This window comes from Marmota monax, unplaced genomic scaffold, assembly GCF_021218885.2.
Source record: "Marmota monax isolate L192 unplaced genomic scaffold, Marmota_monax_Labrador192_F-V1.1 WCK01_AAM20220418_F8-fsc00328, whole genome shotgun sequence".
NCBI lineage: Eukaryota > Metazoa > Chordata > Mammalia > Rodentia > Sciuridae > Marmota > Marmota monax.
Genome location: NW_026693470.1, coordinates 155,909 through 181,082, shown reverse-complemented (window position 1 = coordinate 181,082; position 25,174 = coordinate 155,909). Strand labels below are relative to the sequence as shown.

Sequence of the window (25,174 nt, the reverse complement as noted above, 5' to 3'; positions counted from 1 at the left end):
CATGCTAGCAAAGAGAAGAGAGAGAACTCAAATTACTAACATACGGGATGAAAGAGGCAATATCACAACAGACACTTCAGAAATACAGAAGATAATAAAAAATTATTTTGAATCCTTATACTCCAATAAATTAGAAGATAGTGAAGGCATAGATAAATTTCTTAAGTCATATGATCTGCCCAGATTGAGTCAGGAGGATATAGACAACCTAAACAGACCAATATCAATTGAGGAAATAGAAGAAACCATCAAAAGACTACCAACTAAGAAAAGCCCAGGACCGGATGGGTATACAGCAGAGTTTTACAAAACCTTTAAAGAGGAACTAATACCAATACTTTTCAAGCTACTTCGGGAAATAGAAAAAGAGGGAGAACTTCCAAATTCATTCTACGAGGCCAACATCACCCTGATACCTAAACCAGACAAAGACACTTCAAAGAAAGAAAACTACAGACCAATATCTCTAATGAACCTAGATGCAAAAATCCTCAATAAAATTCTGGCCACTCGGATACAAAAACTTATCAAAAAAATTGTGCACCATGATCAAGTAGGATTCATCCCTGGGATGCAAGGCTGGTTCAATATACGGAAATCAATAAATGTTATTCACCACATCAATAGACTTAAAAATAAGAATCATATGATCATCTCGATAGATGCGGAAAAAGCATTCGACAAAGTACAGCATCCCTTTATGTTCAAAACTCTAGAAAAACTAGGGATAACAGGAACATACCTCAATATTGTAAAAGCAATCTATGCTAAGCCTCAGGCTAGCATCATTCTGAATGGAGAAAAACTGAAGGCATTCCCTCTAAAATCTGGAACAAGACAGGGATGCCCTCTCTCACCACTTCTGTTCAACATAGTTCTCGAAACACTGGCCAGAGCAATTAGACAGACGAAAGAAATTAAAGGCATCAAAATAGGAAAAGAAGAACTTAAATTATCACTATTTGCAGATGACATGATTCTATACCTAGCAGACCCAAAAGGGTCTACAAAGAAACTATTAGAGCTAATAAATGAATTCAGCAAAGTGGCAGGATATAAAATCAACACGCATAAATCAAAGGCATTCCTGTATATCAGCGACAAATCCTCTGAAGTGGAAATGAGGACAACCACTCCATTCACAATATCTTCAAAAAAAAATAAAATACTTGGGAATCAACCTAACAAAAGAGGTGAAAGACTTATACAATGAAAACTACAGAACCCTAAAGAGAGAAATAGAAGAAGATCTTAGAAGATGGAAAAATATACCCTGTTCATGGATAGGCAGAACTAACATCATCAAAATGGCGATATTACCAAAAGTTCTCTATAGGTTTAATGCAATGCCAATCAAAATCCCAACGGCATTTCTTGTAGAAATAGAGAAAGCAATCATGAAATTCATATGGAAAAACAAAAGACCCAGAATAGCAAAAACAATGCTAAGCAGGAAGTGTGAATCAGGCGGTATAGTGATACCAGACTTCAAACTATACTACAGAGCAATAGTAACAAAAACAGCATGGTACTGGTACCAAAACAGGCGGGTGGACCAATGGTACAGAATAGAGGACACAGAAACCAATCCACAAAACTACAACTACCTTATATTTGATAAAGGGGCTAAAAGCATGCAATGGAGGAAGGATAGCATCTTCAACAAATGGTGCTGGGAAAACTGGAAATCCATATGCAACAAAATGAAACTGAATCCCTTTCTCTCGCCATGCACAAAAGTGAATTCAAAATGGATCAAGGAGCTTGATATCAAATCAGAGACACGCCGTCTGATAGAAGAAAAAGTTGGCTACGATCTACATACTGTGGGGTCGGGCTCCAAATTCCTCAATAGGACACCCATAGCACAAAAGTTAATAACTAGAATCAACAAATGGGACTTACTCAAACTAAAAAGTTTTTTCTCAGCAAAAGATACAATAAGAGAGGTAAATAGAGAGCCTACATCCTGGGAACAAATCTTTACTCCTCACAATTCAGATAGAGCCCTAATATCCAGAGTATACAAAGAACTCAAAAAATTAGACAATAAGAGAACAAACAACCCAATCAACAAGTGGGCCAAGGACCTGAACAGACACTTCTCAGAGGAGGACATACAATCAATCAACAAGTACATGAAAAAATGCTCACCATCTCTAGCAGTCAGAGAAATGCAAATCAAAACCACCCTAAGATACCATCTCACTCCAGTTAGATTGGCAGCCATTATGAAGTCAAACAACAACAAGTGCTGGCGAGGATGTGGGGAAAAGGGTACACTTGTACATTGCTGGTGGGACTGCAAATTGGTGCAGCCAATTTGGAAAGCAGTATGGAGATTTCTTGGAAAGCTGGGAATGGAGCCACCATTTGACCCAGCTATTCCCCTTCTCGGTCTATTCCCTAAAGACCTAAAAAGAGCATGCTACAGGAACACTGTTACATTGATGTTCATAGCAGCACAATTCACAATAGCTAGACTGTGGAACCAACCTAGATGCCCTTCAATGGATGAATGGATAAAAAAATGTGGCATTTATACACAATGGAGTATTACTCTGCATTAAAAAATGACAAAATCATAGAATTTACAGGGAAATGGATGGCATTAGAGCAGATTATGCTAAGTGAAGCTAGCCAATCCCTAAAAAACAAATGCCAAATGTCTTCTTTGATATAAGGAGAGTAACTAAGAACAGAGTAGGGTCGAAGAGCATGAGAAGAAGATTAACATTAAACAGGGATGAGAGGTGGGAGGGAAAGGGAGAGAGAAGGGAAAATGCATGGAAATGGAAGGAGACCCTCAGAATTATACAAAAGTACATACAAGAGGAAGTGAGGGGAAGGGGAAAAATAATATAAGGGGGACAAACGAAGGTCAGTAGAGGGAGCAGAGAGAGAAGAGGGGAGGGGAGGAGAGGGGAGGGGAGGGGAGGGGAGGGGAGGGGGGATAGTAGAGGATAGGAAAGGCAGCAGAATACAACAGACACTAGTATGGCAATATGTAAATCAATGGATGTGTAACTGATGTGATTCTGCAATCTGTATATGGGGTAAAAATGGGAGCTCATAACCCACTTGAATCAAATTGTGAAATATGATATATCAAGAACTACGTAATGTTTTGAACAGCCAACAATAAAAAATAAAAAAAAAAAAACTAGATTATAGAATGGCTACACTGAATAGAACTGACTATAAAGCATAATGCCTAATAGAACAAAACATTTGTGGAGTGCTATTTAGATAACATCCTTCCATTTACTCCAAAATTTTTAACTTTGCAGCACTTAAAGTGTATCTGTCACATAGATGACATGACATAGCAGATAGATAACAATGCTGTAAGTCTTTCCACATATAAATATGAATGGGCAGTTAAAGTAATTCTTTTCTTTCTTTCTTTTTTTTTTTTTGTTGTTGCAGATGGAAACAATATCTTTATTTATTTATTTTTATGTGGTGCCAAGAATTGAACCCAGTGCCTCATGCATGCCAGGCAAGTGCTCCACCACTGAGCTAAAACCCGAGGCCTTAAAGTAATTCTTGCTTAAATTCTAGTAATTCTGAATTTAGAGTGAAAGAAGTTTCATAAAGTTAAGTCTAATAAGGACCTCATGTCAATTAAACTTTCATTATTTTCATGAGTATTTTTAGCAACTCCAAAATTTTTGTACGATACTTACTGACAATTTCTGCATCATTTCTTGAGGGGCTTTGATTAAGCAGTAATTCAGGCATAGTCACCAAGTAAAAAGTAAATATTTGGAAGATCAGTAGATAGCTGATGAGCACAGATAATCATTAAGATCAGTGAAAATCCAAAAGGTTCTAAAATATGGGTTCTGCTCCAATTATACACAGAAGTTCAAATAAAATACATTTCTTGAGAGAAAATATTGTTATAGCACTTCTTTCTATGGAAATGTTTACAAAAGCTGTATGCTTTTCACAGTGCCACTTTTCCGAAAAGACCAAATTAAGAGTTCATAGGTATAATAAATAGAATAAATATGCCATATAAAAAATGTTGTAGGTTTTAATCTTATTTTTTTACATTCTCATGAAAGAAAATTCAATTTTATTTTTATCTCTAAGGCAACAAATCCAAAATTTATTAAATTGTACCATGAACATTCTACAAGCAAATCTAATATTAAAAATATATTTTTATTTATTTATGTATTTATTTTTATTTCTTACATGACAATAGTGGAATGTATTACAATCATAATTATCCATTCATCATTACACAAAATACATGTATGAAGATGTGAATTTGGTATCAACATACCTTATATACAAACAAAGATATGATAAATTGTGGTATAAAGATGTATTAAGAATTTTAATGCAAAAAATAAATAAATAAGAGAGCTCATGTATAATGGCATAATTTGGTGTGAACATATTTTATATACAGAGTTCAAAAAATTGTGCTGTGAATGGAAAATGCAATTTCAGATAATATAATCCTGGTTCCACATAACACAAAAATGTTAACATTTATTTTCTTTCTTTTTAAGTTTAATGGTAGCTACAAACTTTTAACAAATATAGCACTACTTTGGCCTCAACCTGTAAGTACTAATGGTTATGTATACACTATCTACAACACTGAGATATTCATAATATGCTGGAAAAACTGCTGCAGATTACAAGTAATACTATACTTCTGTCAATTTTACCTTATATTTCTGACAACTTTATGTTTTACATATTTTGGACAGTACTACTCAGTACTTAAGAAGGCAACACAATTTAATCTCAGGTTTGAATTATTACTACAAAATGATGATCTTTCTGCCATGGATTATTTCCTAACTTTCTTATCTAATGTTAAATATGGTAATTCTTGCGTTTTCAATTGCAAAAGCATTTGTAACTGATATTTATTCAATCACCATAGAATAAGTCATTATTATAACCTTCCCTATTTTAAACACAATTTTACTAAAATTTAGTGTCATCTCTTCTCGAAGGTTTTAACTTGATACTTAAATTTGATTTTTTCTTATGTGATCTCACATCTATAGTCAATTCGATATCTATAGCTATTATTTAAATATCTCTGTGAGGTAAATGCTCACTGCTGAATCTCTTATTTCTGAAAATCTTTATTCTATTTATCATAATTTGGCACAATCTGCCTATTCAGTTGGGAGTATATTTACAACTAAGTTTTGTTTAGCAAGGCAATAAAGATGTATTCAGAAGGTAGGTTCTTTTAGTTGTCCTATCAGGTGAAAACTAAAGTTGTGTTGTATCATATAAAATAAAAAGTAGAAATTCTGTGCTTCCAATTATAGATGCTTTCTATTGCTTTCTCAAGGGAGATGCAATTTAGTAAATCATCTAATTGTTTACAGGAATTCTCTAAGATTTTATGAGGATATAGCCATAGATTGAAAGAATTCTAATTTTATTGGGGAGGAGGAACTGGGGATTGAACTCAGAGATACTAGACCACTGCACCACATCCCAATCCCCTTTTGAATTTTATTTAGAGACAGGGTCTCACTGAGTTGCTTAGTACCTCATTTTTGCTGAGGCTGGCTTTGAAATCTCCATCCTCATGTCTCAGACTCCTGAGCTGCTTGGACTACAGGTGTGCACCACAGTGCCTGGCTTAGAATTCTTTTTCATTGATCTTTTTCTAAAATATGACTGAACCTTTTCTGTTTATGCACAGATTTTCTTCAACAAAATTAAAAAAAAATGTTAAATTCTTTTGGTTCTTTCTTTTTAAAAACCATTTTTAAGGAGATCGCCCCTACCCTACAATAATATCCAGAGTGAAGGACTCATTAATGCCAGAAAAAGACAGGATTTGGTTAGTAGGGCCATAATACAGAAGACTGAAAAGACGTCATGGGAGAAGCTATGCATGGGGAGAGGATCTACAATATGCTTGAATGTAATAAAAGAATAGTTTAGTAATTTGTGGGAGAAAATACAGAAAAAGGGTGAAAAGCACTATGATGCCTATCATACAAGGTATGTGTAGCAAAAACCTAGATTACTAACTACATCATTCTTAGGTAGCTAAGATTCTAGTAAGAGCTAGCAAGCATTATTCTACAGTATTTAAACTGTATATAGATGGATGTGTAACTGATGTGATTCTGCAATTTGTATACGGGGTAAAAATGGGAGTTCATAACCCACTTGAATCAAAGTGTGAAATATGATATATCAAGAACTACGTAATGTTTTGAACAACCAACAATAAAAAAAAATTTAAAAAAATAATAAAAATAAAAAAAAATTAATCCAGAATTAGCTACCAAATGCTAAACAATTGAATATAAATGATCTAAAAGCAACTAGTATAACTTTTATCATCATCAGACACAGGCACCTGTCTTTTTAGTGATAACTCCAATTCTTTTGTTTCTGCTACATCACTGGGCGCTCCCCATGTTTATTAGCTTGAAATGGGTTTCCACCATGATGAAGCAACAGTTTCACTATCTTTAACGTTAAGTGGTAGGAAGATTTAGTCTCTTCATAGTTAATATTATTTTGATCATTCTCTTGATAACATAGTGTTCTTCTCAGTGTTATTTCTACTCTGCATCCATTACTTGCATCCTATTCTATATCATTATTTTCTGCCAGTTCCATTTTCACTGAAACCTGCTTCCATATACTGATTGGCATCTACTAAAATAATCTTCCACCTTTAAATTTAAATAGGACCATTTTATTGCTCAAATTTCATTGTTTTCTTCCTGTTTTATCATAAAATCAGCAAGAGTTTGACTATCTATTAGTAAGTACTATTTCAGGTTTGGATAAATAGCAGCAAGCTCCATAGCCTCTTGAATTGTGCATTCTAGTAGAAATCACAAAGGAACTATTTCCCTTCTGTTTAAAGCTAATACTACTATGAATGTATTAATGCCCTAATTGTCCTTTCTTCCTTATCTCCCAGGAATTTCATCTGCCATTCACCCACAGGACTTACTTAGAATTAATGAAGCTTAAACTTCAAGGCCTTTCGCTTTTATAGGATCTTACAATTCCCTACATCTGATTTTGTATTCATTACTTTAATTTTTTTCTCCAAAGGGACCTCTTATTCCCATCAACATATAAAAACTTCAGGAACCATAAAACCAGGATCTACCCAGTTAGTCATCATTTCTTTTCTATTCATTTGTATACTCTTCCTTTCCATATTTTTGAACCCCTTTTAGTTGTCTTGTATGTAGAAGACAATCTTTTCAGTTCATATTTATTCCAACTTAAAAAAATAATGGCAAGGAAGAAATGAAACACAGGCAAAGAAAAAACTGTATTCAAACCTATATTCCCAGTCCTAGATGCTTGGGAGTCTGAGATAACAGAATGGCAAGTTTAAGGTCAACTTGGGAAACTAAGCAAGATTCTGTGTCAAAATAAAATAAAATAGTGATTGGTGGTGTATCTCAATGATAATGAGTTTGCCTAAGATGTACAAGGACCTAGATTAGATCCTTAACACTCAAAAAAAAAAAAAAAAAAAAAAAGAAAGAAAAGAAAAGAAAAGAAAGAAGAAACAAAACAAAACAACAACAACAAAATCCAAAATTCACCCCAGGGCCATATTTTCCTCCTCTAGCTGAATCTTTCTTTAGTCAAATTCCTGAAAAGATGTTTACCCTTGCAACCTTCACTTTAAAAAATAGCTCTCCACTCTTCTACCTGCATGCATCAGTCCTATGAAGAACCTGTCCTGGTCTACTTTTTCAAGCTTTGATATACATCCCTTCTTAGGGTTCTCACCTACACTGACAGAATTTGATCATTCTACAATGCACTCATTCATTTTCATTCTCTTGCTCTCTTAACTCTAAACCAAATATTCAAATGCTCATTGGATGTTTCAATACAAATCAGCAAGTTTCAAATGAACTTCATTAAAATTTCTACCATTAACCTTTCCATTCTTAGCAACTGGCACTGAAAACTACCCATTAACTGAGTTGGCCAACTGTTATCAATTGTGCCTACTTACCATCTCGCCCTGTTTTGATCTTTTAGTTCCACTGACACTGATGTGTTCTATGTGACACAAACCTACATTAAAATTTATTAATACATATTTCCCCCTTATTCTATACTTCCCGTCTTCACATGGGTTCAGGTCTTAAATATATTTCTCTCTGTATTCCCAACACTTAACTATAATGTTTTTGTGTACTTAGAAATTATACCTTCTGAAAGAATCTTTAAACAAATAACATGAACAGATGAGTATTAACTACATTTTGCATTAAAAGAATGATTTAAAGATAATGTAAATCAAGAATTTGAGACAAATTATATAAGAATGAAGATTTGCAATGAATGAAATGAAAAAATTTTCTTAACTGCTTTGTAGAAAATTTGAAATGTAAGATTGTATAATGATAACAATTTACTTGTGAATCCAAAGGCTAATATTTTATTTATGTTTATTTTTATTGAATTACAAGTATTTGTGATTTTAAAACATCAACTAGCTTTCCAAAGTTGTTACTGAAGGACAATTGTTCCTAATCCTTAGCTCCATCTGGGAAACACCTACCAAGGTAGAAGAGGTGAAGTCATCTGGCTATATAAGATTGGGGAGGGGCTATAAAGTAAAACACAAACAAAACTTTGATTCAATCACATTGTTTGCAGTCCAAACAGGAATTCCAGAGGCAAGTGGTGTCATCAATTCCTGAGCTTCAATTTCTCTGCAATTATGTGTCCTAATGGCTTTGTTTCAATGTTCTTATCTCTCCTAAATCAGAGGTAGACAAATTATGGCCTATGGGTCCAATAATTTTTATATTTTTAAAGTTTTGTTAAAAGAGTAAACGGAAGAGTGGAAAAAAGGCACAAAGTTTAAAATTTTTACCATTTGACCTTTATAGTAAAAGTCAGACAAACCCTGTACTAGGTTAGCAACTGTATATATATTATCTAATTTCCACCTTCTAAAATGTTCGTTTTCCATTTCTTCTTATCTTTGTCCTTGTGTGTCCATATCTTTTAAAATCTCACTTAGGAAAGACATTTGAGAAGGTTAAATGAAGTTAAAAAAAATCCTTTAATCATTATAAATAACAATGTAGTGAACATTTTAATGATATGAAATATTTTGCATTTTAAGGTTTATTTTCTTAGAAAAGAGCCCGGGATGAGAAACTAGCAAAAAGGATCTTCACATTGCTTTCTGTTCATCAGGAATCGATCGATGAATATTGAATACATGTCTATGATGATGAGTCAGGTACAGATTCAAGCATGATGTACAAATTCTAACAAGCAATATTTTGCACATCATTTTCATATGCAGATACTTATTCTAAAAATGACTTAAGGGAAATAAAAATTATTATAACAGGCAACAACCTAGAAGTAGGTAAAAATGATAAGACAAAAAAATGATACAAATCTAAAACAAATAGAACTAAGGTTACTATAAAATTATGTATTGTGAGGTATAATTCACTTATATAGCAGGTCAAGGAATGGGTTGTTTAGAAGTTAGGTTAATCTTCTCTTATTCTAAATACTTTAGACCTTGCTACAAAACAGCTATATTTTTGCTTCTTCTACATTAGGGATGTTTTATGGATGGTTGAAGTTGTCATGGCTATCAATGAATAAAAGAAATACAGTTCTTTAGGGAGAGGCTCCTAAGACCTAATGCATCTATATGCAGAATTGAGAGATTTTGATTGCTCTTAATTCTCTTTTCCCTAGGCTCAAGTCAAAGAACAAGAAGAACATAGCTTGTTGCTAGGAGGAAAAGCAAACATCTTTTGAAAACAGCATGCCAATCTTGCTCAGAAAGAGTCTGGAAACAATGTTTCAATCTGTTTTAGTATATGAGCCAAAGGTCAGCTTCTACAAATATTTTGCAGCAATGTACATATTTAGAAACTTATACTGGTGTAAACAAGTATGTCTTATTCACAAGACATAATTCTTTCAAATTACACTTGTAAATCAAGAAATCTTTCTATACCATGTTTAAAAGAAAGTTATTAATTTATGATAACTATTAATAATGCATTTTTTAAATTCTAAAGTATGGTATTAGCTAGAAAACACATCTCTTCTGATAAATTCAGAGGAAAGCGCAATGCCTCCTATAATTTGTCAGGCCTTATGGACAAAGCCTTTGCCCTTCTGCCTATCCTCAGTTATCTATCCATCCAGGTATCTATGCCAAATTTATTATTTCTTTTGCAACACACAGTTCCAGAATCAGTAACAGAAAACACCAAATGTCTGTCCGAATGGTATTCACAGACTAGCACAGGAAACATGACAATAGATAAGTAAAGAGGAAGAAAAAAGTTCTATCCATAGGTATGTACAAATTGTTGATGCATCAGGAAGTTAAGAATGGTTCAATAGTACACAAGAGCAGTTTAGAGAAAAAATAAGGATTACATTTTCCTATTATTAAAACTTAATGAGTAACTTGGAAAAGTATATTATAAAATTATAAATGAGAAAGACAGCATTTTAAATCTAAATTTTAGTTCCTAAAATATTTGGATATATTTAAAATAACATTACAGGTAAATTTTGAAAAAAAAAGATAATGCCAAATCTGACTGTGAATTAGTAGTTAGAAAAAATAAGGGAAAATAAAATACACATGAGTTGGTCAAGCAACGAATGAAATATGACACAAGATCATACAACTAAGAACTAAGCTAAATTTTACTGTGATGTAATCTATGATAGAATTACACATTATTGATTTCTTCTATCATACTTACCTCTCTGTGTCCACTACTAACAGACTCATGGTGTGGCATGTCATCATCTAATCCTTGTGTGTTAACATCTGGTCCAGCTGCTGCTATAAGTATATTAGCAACATCTTTATTTCCAACATTGAAAGCTTCATTCAGTGGTGTCCAACCTAAAGTTAGAATAATAAATAATAATTAAACATACAATTTTAAGATACATACACCAGTTCAAGATATATACAAATTTATAAGAAACATTTACTACCATTACTGATTATGGATGTGAAAATTAAATTTTTTTCATTATTATAATAGCAATTAAGTTAATATCATGAAGTTATAGTGACAGACTCTTGATTGTAGTATAAACTGATACAGGATCTTATTTTGGTGGGAATCTGCCATTACAATTTCAATTCTACTGAAACAGTCCCAAGTTACTCACAACTATGGTTTTATAACAGTGTTGACTATATTAATATTATGTAGCTGTTAAAAATGAAGTAAATTTACCTAAATGTATTGAAAAAATTTACCTGTAATTACAAACAGGCTGAAGAACAACAGATGGAATAATAATACTTTTTTTTAAGCCTATAAGAAAGTAAATGTTCATATTTACATATGATCATGAAAATGCAGTGAAAGAATAACCTACAAATTATTAATGACATTTCTGTGGAAGACAAAAAAATATAGAAGTGAAACAGTACTGTAAGATTGAAATTAAGGAGAATTTCTATATTATTCTCTGTCAACATCTGTTATTTGAATTCTTCATAGTAAAAATACATTAGCATATTATTTGAATAATTAAAGTGAAAATAATGCCATTCTCTTACAATCTTCATGTTCAGGTCAATGTTTCTCAAAGAATTATGAATGAATTAACTGCTTTGAAATATTATGTACTCAACTTTACTTTGGACATAACTTAAATTTAATAAAGAATTATGGAGTTGGGGCTGGGGTGGTGGCTCAGCTGTAGAGCGCTCGCCCAGCACATGTCAGGCCTTGGGTTTGATCCTCAGCACCACATATAAATAAATAAATTAAATAAAGGTATTGTGTCCAAGTACAACTAAAAAATATTTTTTTTTAAGAAATTATACAGTAATGTCAACTAAAATATAAGTTTAATATGCAAAAATGTAATTATTGACAACTAATACAGCAGAACATGGTTTTATGCACATATTCCAAAAGTTTTGTAAAAAATATATTATCAGAACCCTTCCATTTCAGCAAAATTTTTTAAAAAATGAATAACACTGTAACCAAGATCTATTTCAATATTAGTTCCCGAATATTAGTCTTGAGTTTAATCTTACCTACAAAATCTTCCATGTTCACACTTCTCTCTAAATTTATTAATTCTTTGACTTGTTTCACATCTCCTCAAATAGCTGCCATGTGTAAAGGAGATTCACTATACTCATTTCTTTTGTTAACTTTATCTTTTTGACAAGATGAAGATCTGGGAGTTTTCTTTGGGGCTGTTATTATTTGTGATAGATAGTTTGGTGTGGACCTATAAGAAAGAAGTTCGCAAAAGTCCTTGGCTAAATACTGTACATACTTACTAAAAGGTTCTCAATAATAATGTTTCTATTTCTGAAACTTTCTAACATCACAAAACTTGACTTGGATGACACATCAATAACTTGACACAAATATATAGAGTAAAATTTACTTTAGGATTATCAATGATAACAAGTTGATTAGAAGCCTTTTATTCTGTCAATTTATAAAACTGGTTTAAAATGATAATAGTAAGTATCAAGTATATACCTTAAATGTATCTGCCTAATGAATAACTCAAAGAACTGGAAACAAATGGTATTTTTCCTGGGTAGTTTATACTATTAGTCTAATACCTAGATAAAATTAAATGAAGACCAGTGTTTATACCTCTGACCCAAAAGCATTGGAGTTTTCTACTGATGATATGTGCAAATTAAGTTAGAGATGATAGTAGTATGAAAATAAAGCCAAAGATCTGAATTAAAGGCAAATGGAAAAAGTCTCATAGATATTAGACTTTGCTTTGATCCCCAACTTGTGACTTTTGTTCTCATTTTTATGTCAAAATCCGAAAAGTTAAACTAGATTATGCCCAAAGCTCCACTCTCTCTTTTTAGAACCACAGAGCAGGAAGAATGAGGTAATGTTTTCTCAATTAAAGGTATGACAATACTAATTAATTCTGAAATTTTATAGCTATTTAAAAAAGTTAATGCAGTAAGAAAAAACAATTTGGAAAATAATTTTCTATCATCATTCTTGCATACTGACATCATTAGACTTCTTAAAACAATATCAATAAAAAATTAAAAATTTATACTTTGGATTTTAAAGTATGTTGTCTCAGTAACAGTTTCCTATGTATTTCTAGAATGTATTTCCATAAGAGTAAGAATTTCTTATCTCTTATTCATCAACTTATCTCTCAACTGTTTAGAAGACTTCTTGTTACATAGTATAACTCAATAAAAAGTTGATAAATGAATACATTTTATTATACTCTTTATACTAAAAGAATAAACGGTTATCTTGTTGGTTTCCTTAAAAGCTAAAGGACCTAATTAATGGATAATCAAACCTAAACTCCAAGTACCTCTGTTTGTTGACACAACTTAGTTTCAAGCTTTCTACTCCAGTTATGTACATATTAATAATCAAAACTGACAAGGAATTATCCTGAAATGAAAAGGGCCAATGGCACAATAATGTTATAGTATAATTGTATATATAGTGGAAAAAAATAAAAATATATATATATATGTCTATATGTTTATGCCTAAAAAATTCCCTGGAAATATAGATAAGAGACTCTGAAGAGTGGTGCCTCTCAAAGGGTGTCACTGGAGATACAGATGACTTCTACTTTTTTTATTAATGTAATAATTCTTTAATATTCTAAGAACAAAATTTCATGGTGTAAGAAAGCCATTTTTTATAAAATAAAAGTCTATGTAATTCAACATTTTACAGAAACATTTCAAGTTGTAGCAGTATCTAATAATTTGGCCACTTTCTGCCCCAGTTAGTGGCAGAAAAGGTTAGAAAATCCAAAATCACACTATTTGGAAAAGCACAAGGACCTACAATATTTGTAGGAATAAAAGATATTAGGTATGCTTATGCTTTGATTGAAATCAGGATATTTAGAAACAGCAATAATTTAACCATAGTGTCCTCAGGTGTTTTTTTTTTTCCCTCCAAAGTCAGCATAGGAGAAGTTCACTTGAAAAAACTTTCTTTTTCAATACATTTCAACAGTCTTAAATCAACATGTCTTAAATTTGGACCCAATTTTTTTTCTAGATTCTTTTACCATATCAGTCAGAGAGAAGCATGTACTAATACAACTAACAATTTATCAGCAGGGTAGCAGTAGACTGAAAGCCTAGAAAACATTTTTATAGAATCTGGGATAAATCTTCAGTAAGATAAAAGCACAATTTTGCCATGAAGTTCCCATGTTGTTAACTTATTTCTAAATGATTCCTTTTATTTAGCATTTATCTACTTATGCACAGTAAGGGTAAAAATCCCTACTCTTATTTTTTTATTGATTTACAAAAAAATGACAGTGGAATGCATTGCAATTCTTATTAAACATATATAGCACAAATTTTTCTATCTCTGGTTGGATATAAAGTATGTGTCTTCATACTTGTACTTTGTATAATGATGTCTACCACATTCCACCATCCTTGTAACCCCCTGCCCCCTCCCTTTCCCTCATATCACTCTGCCCTATCTAGAATTAATCTATTTCTTTATGCTCCCACTCCCTACTCCACTATGAATCAGAGAAAACATTTGCCATTCGTATTTTTGGGATTTGCTGACTTCACTTAGCTTTTTCTTCTCCAATACCATCCATTTACCTGCAAATGCCATGCTTTTATTCTCTTTGCTGAGCAAAATTCCATTGTGTATATATGCCACATTGTTTTTATCCATTCAACCATTGAAGGGCATCTAGGTTGGCTCCACAGTTTAGCTATTGTGAATTGTGCTGCTATAAACATTGATATGGCTGTGTCACTGTAGTATGCTGATTTTATATCCTTTGGGTATAGACTGAGGAGAAGGATAGCTGGGTCAAACTGTGATTCCATTCCAAGATTTCCAAGGAATCTCCATACTGCTTTCCATATTGGCTGCACCATTTTGGAGTCCCACCAGCAATGTATGAGTGTACCTTTTTCCCTACATTCTCACCAACACTTATTGTTGTTTGTCTTCATAATAACCACCATTCTGAAAGGAGTAAGATGATATCTTAGAGTAGTTTTGATTTGCATATCTGTAATTGCTAAAGATGATGAACATTTTTTCATATATTTGTTGATTAATTATATATCCACTTCTGAGAAGTATGTGTCCAGGTCCTTGGCTTTTATTATTGGGTTATTTGTTTTTCCCTGCTCTTATACAGTTTCTAATCTAGGGGAAGAATCAGATGATAAATTTTCATACAAATAATCATAAAATTACAAACTGATGTTACAAGTAATTATGATGAAATCAAAGAAAGGATAAAAATTAAAAGCAGTTAAAAGTAACTGTCAACACAAGGCTAGATTATAATATAAATTAATTCAATGATAATAGGTATCCTGGACTGTTGTTTCTTGCAGTCATCTGCATAAGAAGTGCCATCTGCTTTCCTTCAAAGAGTGGACAATGAAAAAGTTTGCTAACTGTTGTGAATTTCTTATTTCCAACTTTGTCATGTTTTCTTCTTTTCTGAACCTTCATTCTCTGAATTATTAAATATGTAAGAATATGATTAAAATGTACTCACAGTAAAACATAAGACAACTTTTTTGATAGCTGCTATAAATGTATATGAGAAATAGTTATAATATATAAACTAGTAGTTGCCAAAGAAACGAGTACTGGGCCTTTAATTATATAAGCAATTTCCTCACTAAATGCTTTGGAAAATTATATTCTTGTTTTATTAATTTTAGGCACTTGAAAATTTATAATTTTTAAGATTTATGTTTTAGTGATTTGTTTGTTCTACTAAAATTTAACAACTTCAAAAACACTTCAAACATTCCTTAGTACAGTCATCCCTTAGTATCTGCAAAGGATTAGTTCTATGACTTCTTGAAGACACTAGAATCTGGTGCTCAGGTCTTTGACATGAATGGTGTAGAATTTACATATAATCTGTGCTAATCCTCCCATATCCTTTAAGTTAGCTCCAGATAACTTCTAATACCTAAAATAATGTAAGTACTATGTAGTTATACTGTAGTGGTTAGAGAATAATGAAGAGTAAAAAAGTATACATGCTATCATAATAGAGCAATTTTTTAAAAATATTTTCAATCCATGATTAGTTGACTGTGCAGATAGAGTGCTAATTTGAATAATATCTTTGAAATTTTTCTTAATTATCATTTTATTCTTATTACTGCTAAACCTACATACCAACGCTCCTTCAAATTACTTTCCTTATTCCAGTAAAGATTTGCACAATCAGCCAAGAAACTAAGTAAGTAAGAGAAGTCTTATCACTCAGCAGTTAATGAAATAAAAGTATCAAATTAATACATTTGAGTTACAGGACAGTGGAACATGGGATGGTACTAATCCAAGCTAAACATGTGCAAATTAAGGACTCTGTGTGTCTGTGCATTAATTTAAAAAAATCCTACAAAGATTCAAAAATTTCTAAGGCCATTTTCAAAGAGATTCCATCTATACAAGGTCTGCTTTCAGATTTATTTTTGGAAATCCTTTGGCAATGCAGCCAGCATTCTACCTAAGTGCCAGGGAATTCAGACTGAACCAGATTCCAAAGGTAAAATATACAAATGTTTTTTTTTTTTTTTTCTTTAGGAATCCTCTGGAAGTGAATGCAGATGCTTTGTGTAAGTGAATATATATTTCTGACTATTGTCTAGGCAGCTACTTCTTGAAAAGCCAAACAAAAATATTTGATATTGTGGGGTTTTAGGAGTACCTGTTAAGTGGAGTTATAAGTAGATGAGTTCAAAAATAAGTAAAAATGAGTGGCAGAAGGGAAGGCTTAGTAGTCAATACAGTGTTGTTGGTTTTTTTCCCCACCTTCCATCCCCAGCAAGAAACTGCAGCCAGCAAGTAGGATTTTTTGAAATAAGCATTTATTACTCAAGTTAATTCCAGTAAGCTAAAATCTGGCATTAGTAATCGTGAGAAATTAAAGTAGTGATGGTTCAAGCATGCCACCTCAGGTAAGATGAACTGGCATCCTAATGGCTTAGAAAAATTAGGCTATAATACTTAAACTCTGATGCCCAAAAGTCACCCAAAATTCAGTAATTCCTAATATAACCATTTTATTGAATTTTATTTGACATAAAATCACACATTTCAAGACACTAAAATAACTTTTATTCATATTTATAATATAATCTTTCATTTTCATATCTCCCATATCATTATCAATAATGATCCAATTTAGTATAAATCCAATCTCAGCACAATATTTAACGTATCACTTAAATTATTTGCAGCCCTAAATAGGTCATTGAAACAGGCTACTGTTTTTCTTGCAATGTATGCTCTTTCTCATCATAATTTTATGTATATTTTGGTTCTCTAATGTTTAGGAAACAACTACTATTATTATTGTTATTTTCATGGTTTTCTATATAAATACCAATTTTTAAATATAATGATTTAAAAATTATTATTAAAAATTAAATAATTTAATATTGCAAAAGCTTTACACAAAGCCGAGACTTTGTTTCAAAGAAAAGAAGTAAAATCCAATCATGGGCAGAAACAAAAAATTCTTAGTATCTATCCTTAAAATATTTTCTAAAATTTGGGAGAGGGAGTAATTTACCTTTTACTTTTTTAAGTGACGAAATGGCTAACTTTTATATGCTTTCTGCATTTTAATGAAGTTTTAGAGATGACACTAAGATACACACACACACACACACACACATGGTTTACAGAAAAAACACAAGCTCATTAATAGAATTCCATTCTGTCTAATAATCAAATATAAAATCATTATACCCTGGAAAAGAATAAGTAAGATGGAATACTCCAAACACTTAAGCAGAAATTCAAATTAGATTCCTGAACATTAAAAATTATAATTAGATGCATGAACTTTAAAGGACTGCCCTTAGTCTGAATTCATGTTTTCCATAAAACAGGAAAAGGTGGTTAAGTGAACAGCAGTTGGTGTAAGGTAAATGGGTATGAGATCACTGTACTATTCAAAATTTTTAAGTGCTGTAACAGTAAGAAGAAGCACTCCTACATCACTTATTTTCAGTTCAGAATTTGACTTTGATGAACTTGAATCACACTGTTTGATCTGAGTGTCAAATCTACTCTGAAGACATAAGAACACTTTGGACTGTAGTATAATCTAAGACCGAAAACCTTTCTATCCATTACAAATATTTCAATAGAATGAAATACTAGAATCACTACTGAAGAATCTTAGGGATAAAAAGCAATCAAAATAAAAACAAAGTCTATTAGTTAAGAATATAGAATTCTGTTTGACAATTTATGACAGAGAAACAAGAATATGATGAATTGACTGGTGATTTGGACAGAGCAGATATTTTAATATTTAAATAATATGGCATCTTAACTTACAACATTATTATAATGAGCAATCATATTCTCAGTTTATGAACATATATTTTTCATTCCAGGGTCATTCTGATAGACAGAATTCATGATTTTATTTATGTGTAAATAAACAAGTGTTGAAAAAAAATTTAGCAAACAATTAATCCCTAAAGAGGGTATTTGAAAATTTTAGAGATAATCCTAAAAGTTTAGTGATGAGAAAATTCATTCATTCAAAACAGCAATCATTAATAACATTTAGACCAATTCTAAAGTAAGTAGCTAAATGGACTAGATTATAAGAACCTCAAGGAACCTTATATTCCAAAATTGAAGGCATTAATTTAGTAAGCACAAGAATTCTATGAAAATAGTATTTTACATTTCACATGAAGATAAGCAAGAGACTGAAAATTGCTTCCATACATTCAAAGCAAAGAAAAGGTGGCAACCAATAAAATTACATCAACCAGATTAAATGTTATTGAAAGCAGATTATGTTATTTAAACAAGTTAAAGCACAATGGATAAAATGAATGTTCAATTATATTCATTAACAGAAGGAAGCAGTTTAACAGTTCAACCAACTATTCCTTTAAAAGTAACCAATCACTATGACCTCATACACTCTCCTTTAGTTTTCATTTGAATAAGTATGTTTATACTTGGCCCACTCAAACATGTATTCTATTAAGATTTACTTCAGGAGCTGGAAAATAAAGCTTCCATGTCTTGTTCCTTCACTATTACTTTGGTCCATGCTCTACTGAGATGAGGTTGTATGAAACTACTGCTATTTGTATTTGAGGCTAATGTAAAGCACTGTTAGGCAAAGCAATTCTCTCACCCTAATGACTTCAGGTTAATATACTCTGCTTTATGAATGCAATAGCATGGGAGAAAAACATCAAGAATGATTTTGAATGTCTATACTACAAGTTGGAACATTTTATAATAAAACATTAGGAAGGGGGCAGGAGTTAAGTCTAATGTAGTATAACATTTGACTTTATCTGGTACCTTAACACAGTTCTCTATTTAAAATTGTTCCCCTCTGCCAATTTATTTGAATCTCATTAATTAAGGTAAATCCTTTAATGACATCTAAAGCCTCAGGAGAATAGAACACCTAAAAGTGGATATATGGCAAAGAAAGTTAAAATCTTATGAAATCTCAACATGCTCCATAACTGCTCTCACAGACTTTGGGAAAAGATCATACTGAGTCTCTGAATTTTCTCCTATCACATTTTCTAAAAATTCCAAAAGAAAACACTATAGTAAACAAATAATGGTTAGTAAGAGGAGACAATTATTAAAGAAAAAAAGTGAAGCATATTATACCTTTCTAGTTACTCAGATATGCAAATTAAAATGATGAAATACTCCTGGTTTATTTTTATAGGACATGAAATGTATCAAAACTAAGGGAAAAACATACCTCCCAATACTTAAAGAACACTGACTTGAAGAATATTCATATACTGATGGAAGCTTTTAAAACTTGGTAGCATTATTTTGGAGAAACATGAAGAATCACAGAAATGTTCCCATTTTTCATAAGGAAATGTTCCAAACAGGACAAAAACACAATCAATAAAGATGATCTCCATGGCATCATTTATACTGAAATAATTGAAATTTAGTTTGGAGCCTAAGAGGAGACTTTTATGTAGTTCCCAGAAAGCAGCATAATATTTTTACATGAGGGATTATGACATCATGTTAAAGGATTATGGTTTTTCCAGATACAGGAGATAGGGAACGAAGTATGATTTTATGACTGACAGTACAAGAATAAATTTCATTAGATGGAAACCTTAATTGCTAAAGTTAGTAGTTATTTGATTGGATTTTATATACAGTGTAGTAGCAGATATTGTAATCTGCATACACAACATTCATTCCCCTCCTCTAACCAGAATACCCCAATGAATATTAGGGTGACTTTTTAGATCCCCTTGTAAATACAGTGGCCTAAGCAATGAAATTGACACGTTTTTAGAGAGGTTGTTTTATCAATAAAAAGGCCAAGTTTCACTTGAAAAAAGACATCTTTGTTCTGGTATTTCACCTTCTAATTTTTGTTAGGAAAAAGCAGCAATTCTGTGACTACAAGTCAAAATTCTCAAGGACAGGAGAGCAGAGAGATGAATCCAGTCTCAGTTAGTGTTATTGAGCTGCTATACTGACTCTGGATTACCTATGTCTAGTGCTCTCACTGTATTAAATTTAAAATGTTTAAGATAAATTTAATCTGTTTAAGATGGTGTTCTTCTGTTCTAGTGTGTTTAATTAACATATCACAATGGGAATTTATGCATTATGTCACTTAACGGTCACAATTTTCTTAGGATGATATTACAAGCAGAGGCGGAAACTGAGGCTTATTAAGAAGTAAAATTATCTGGCCAGTGTTGATACTGGTCAGATTTCAAAATCTTCAAAATTAAACACTATTATCATTTATCTCCATTATAGGTATAAAAATTTATTCTATATCAAAAGTTTTGAATAGGACAGAATGAAAGTATATTTCAAAAGCTAAAAATAAGCAATGAAGCAAGTTGATATGGGAAGCATATCATCTACATCCATAGTAGAAGCTTTTAGGCTTCCATATGTTCAAGGGGTCTTCTCTATCTATTGTCTTCTTAGTATTCAATAAAACAAAAATTGTGGGAATTTTCTCACAGGATAAGAAAATGTGGATAGATACTGGAACAATGTAACCAGATATGTTGGTGATTTTTTTTTTTAAGAAAGTAATTAAGAATAAAAGGTACTATCATGTAGTTAGCTACAAGGGCCCATTGAAAAGACTTCAAATTGTGCTATAATTCTTTCTAACATTTTACCTGTCTATCCAACCACCTACTTTTCTAGAAAGACTTATCTTTTCAAAAAGTTAATATTAACTAATTAAAAATTTGCAAAGTTTTAAACACACTGGGTTATCGTAAGACTAAGAATTTCTCACTTAGTTGATGGCATTATTATTGATTTCTGGGCCCCTTGGCCTTCCATGGATAATGATGCAAATGTCTTTACAAAAGATAACTTTATTTTATAAAAGTAATATATGCTTACTTTTACAAAATACAACCCACACAAAAGAGTGCAAAAAACAAATTGACAAGCATCCTAGGCCCTGAAAATAAACTACAAACATTTTGTGAACATCATGCCAAGAATCCCTCTAAATATATTCAAAGACACAGGAACTAATGGAGAAGACAAAGGAAGAAATAAAATTTATGTAAGAAAAGGCAAATAACATACATATATATACACAAACATATATATCCTTAAGATTAATTTTATGTTACTCCAACATAAAAGAAGCTAAATAAATTGCTCTTATTCTGTTAGAGATAGTGTACACTAAGATACAGACAAATATACATATAACCTTGCTATAAGAGTATATGAGCCAAGTAGTATTATTAATACTTTCCATTATTCCCAATTTTCTGTTCTTTTATTATTTCAAGTCAGGGTTTAAAACCTTTATATTTTGCTCTGGACCCAAAATACACCCACCAACATTAGGCTTAGTTCCTACAGTGAAAATGACTTTCATATTTCAAGTCCTTATTTTATCTTTTCATATGTGTGTTCATATGTTGTACACATACATATATGCATATAAATACACCAATGATTTTAATGCAATGAAATAGTATACATTATTTCCTAAACCTGATTTTTCACTTCCATTAACATAAATGTCTTCCCTATCATGCATTCTGCAATGATATTTTTCAGTGCAAAAAACTATTGAAGCATGAAGAGCAAAGGAGGAGGTATCACAATATCAGACATTAAATTATACTACAGAGTTACAATTAAAAAAAACACAACAACATGGTATTGGCACAAAAATAGACATGTAGACCCATAGTACAAAATATAAGACACAGAGACAAACCCATATAAATTCAGTTATCTCAAACTAGACAAAGACACCAAAAACATACATTGGAATAAAGATAGTCTCTTCAACAAATGGTGCTGGGAAACCTGGAAATCCATGAGTGACAAAATGAAATTAAAACCCCATCTCTCAGTCTGCACCAACTCAACTCAAAATGTATCAAAGACCTAATAATTAGACCAGAGACCCTGTGCTTAATAGAAAAAAAAGTAGGCCCAAATCTTCATAAGGTTGGCTTAAGACCTGACTACCTTAATAATACTCCTAAAGCACAAGAAATAAAATCAACAATCAAATAAATGGGAAGAATTCAAACTAAAGCGCTTCTTCTCAGCAATCAATAACGTAAAGAGAGTGTATACAGAATGAGAGAAAATCTTTACCACACAGACATCAGATAGAGCACTAATTTCCAGGATATATAAACAACTCAAAAACTTTAACATCAAAAGAACAAATAAACCAATTTATAAGTAGGCTAAAAAGCTAAACAGACACTTCACAGAAAATATACAATTGATCAACAAATGTATATAAAAAGTTCAACATCTCTAGCAATTAGAGAAATGCAAATCAAAACTACTCTAAGATTTTATCTCTTTTCAGTCAGAATGGTAATTATCAAGAATACAGGCAACAATAAGTGTTGGCGAGGATTATGAGAAAAGATACACTCATACCCTGCTGGTGGGACTGCAAATTGGTGCAATCACTATGGAAAGCTGTATTAAGATTCCTTAGAAAACTTGAAATGGAACCATCATTCAAACCAGCTATCCGACGCCTCAGTTTATACCTAAAGGATTTAAAATCAGCATACTACAGTGATGCATACATGTCAATATTTATAGCAGCTCAATTCAAAGAAGTAAAACTATGGAACCAACCAATATGCCCTTCAACAGATGAATGGATTAAAAAATGTGGTATATGTACACAATGGAATATTACTCAACCTTAAAGAAGAATGAAATTATGGCATTTGCAGGTAAATGGATGGAGTTGGAGAATATCATGCTAAGCGAAATAAGCCAAACCCCAAAAAACAAAGGCAGAATGTTTTCTCTGATAAACAGATGCTGATTCATAATTTAGGGGAAGGAGACCAGGAAAGAATGGAGAAACTTTGGTCAAAGGGTAGTGAAAGTAAAGAGGGCACATGGTGATAGAAAGGATGGTGGAATGAGATGGACTATATATATGTATGTGTATATATATATATATATATATATATATATATATATATGAATATATGTGTATATAATTAATACAATAAATTAAATTACATTAATTAATTAAAACAAAGAATTAAAAATAAAAAAAAATTTAGTGAGTTCATGTAACTTTTCTAAAACAAACTTGTTCAAACAAAATTTTTAAACAAATTTGTTTGTTGTTCTTATTCTCTGCTTTTTAAATTTTATGTTATGACATGCAATAATAAAATCATGGAAGCAATAATTCCATTCATAAGATAATAAAAATAAACATCATTAAATAACAAAAAATTTTTTATTTTATTCTTTAGTATCAGGGATTAAACCTCAGGCAAGGTAAACCAATGAGCCGCAACCCCAAGTCATTTTTATTTTTATTTATTTATTTTTTAAATTTTGAGACAGGGTAACACTAAGTTGCTCAAGATGACTGTGATCCCTCTGTATCAGTCTCCCAAGCCACTGGGATTACAAGTGTGTCTCACACAACCAGGTATTATAAAATGCTCTTAAAGACAGCTGTAACATCATCCCATTAAATGGAAATAGTGGAAACAATTATCAGGGAAACAAGTATATAATTTGATTCAAATCTGGATCAGGTTATGTTTATTTAGTGAAGTTAGTTTACTTCTGTGTAACATTTTTTCATCTCTTCCTAAGTAACATTTTCTCCTTAAACGGTTATCTGTATTTGAATTTAACAAACTCCTGTCTTAAAAATAATATTGAGAAATACCACTGTCCACCAAAGGGACTTCCAAAAAGAAAATATAAGAAGGGTTAAATCCTTAATAGGTGTCTGAAGACCCATACAGTTATACAACACTTAAGGATAGGGATGTGCTCTGAGGAATGATTCATTAAGAGAGTTTACTCTTGTGCAAACTTCATAGAGTGCCCATATCCATGGCAAAATGGTACATTATCATTAGGTGATATACTCTTATGGGATCATCATTGTACATGCAGCCTGTTGTTAACTAAAATTTTATTATCATATTTCACTGCATAATAATCATCACTGCATTGAGATATATTCACAAGTATTCCAGGCATCCTCCTCTTGCACAAAAGACAGTTTCATATTACCTACATGATTTGTAAGTAATATTAGTACATTTTTTTCTTTAAAAAAACCATAAAAGTGCCAAGCCAGGCATGGTGGTGCATGCCTGTAATCCCAGCATTTTAGGAGACTGAGAAAGGAGGAGAGCAATTTCAAAGCCAGCCTCAGCAATAGCAAGGCGCTAAGCAACTCAGTGAGACCCTGTCTCTAATAAAATACAAAAATTGGGCTGGGGATGTGGCTCAGTGGTCAAGTGCTCTCAAATTCAATCTGCAACTCAGTTATATCCTTCCCTCCTAAAAAATACATAAGTCTTCACACAATGTCACACCACATTTCTTGCAAAAAAAAAAAAAAAAAAAAAAAAAAACGGCATAAAATCAGCAGTTTTAGTGCAGTGAAATAGTCTCTGGCACAAGACTTCTTGTCTACCTGACTAGTGATAGCTTTAGAATACCACTTAAATAGAGTTGGGGTTAAAGAAAAAGGTTTCTGAATCTCTAGAAAAACCAGTGCAACTTAAAATGAACTAAACACATAATTTCTTCATTGCTACAAGAAAGAATAGACTTTGAGGTTTAAAAATGTCATGACTGAGAACAATTTC

General features: G+C 31.8%; 1 pseudogene; it reads right to left on the bottom strand.

Annotated features, from left to right (window-relative positions):
* Positions 1-6,319: 6,319 nt before the first annotated feature.
* On the bottom strand, positions 6,320-15,506 carry LOC124101680 (ankyrin repeat domain-containing protein 12-like; annotated as a pseudogene).
* Between the last annotated feature and the right edge of the window lie 9,668 nt (positions 15,507-25,174).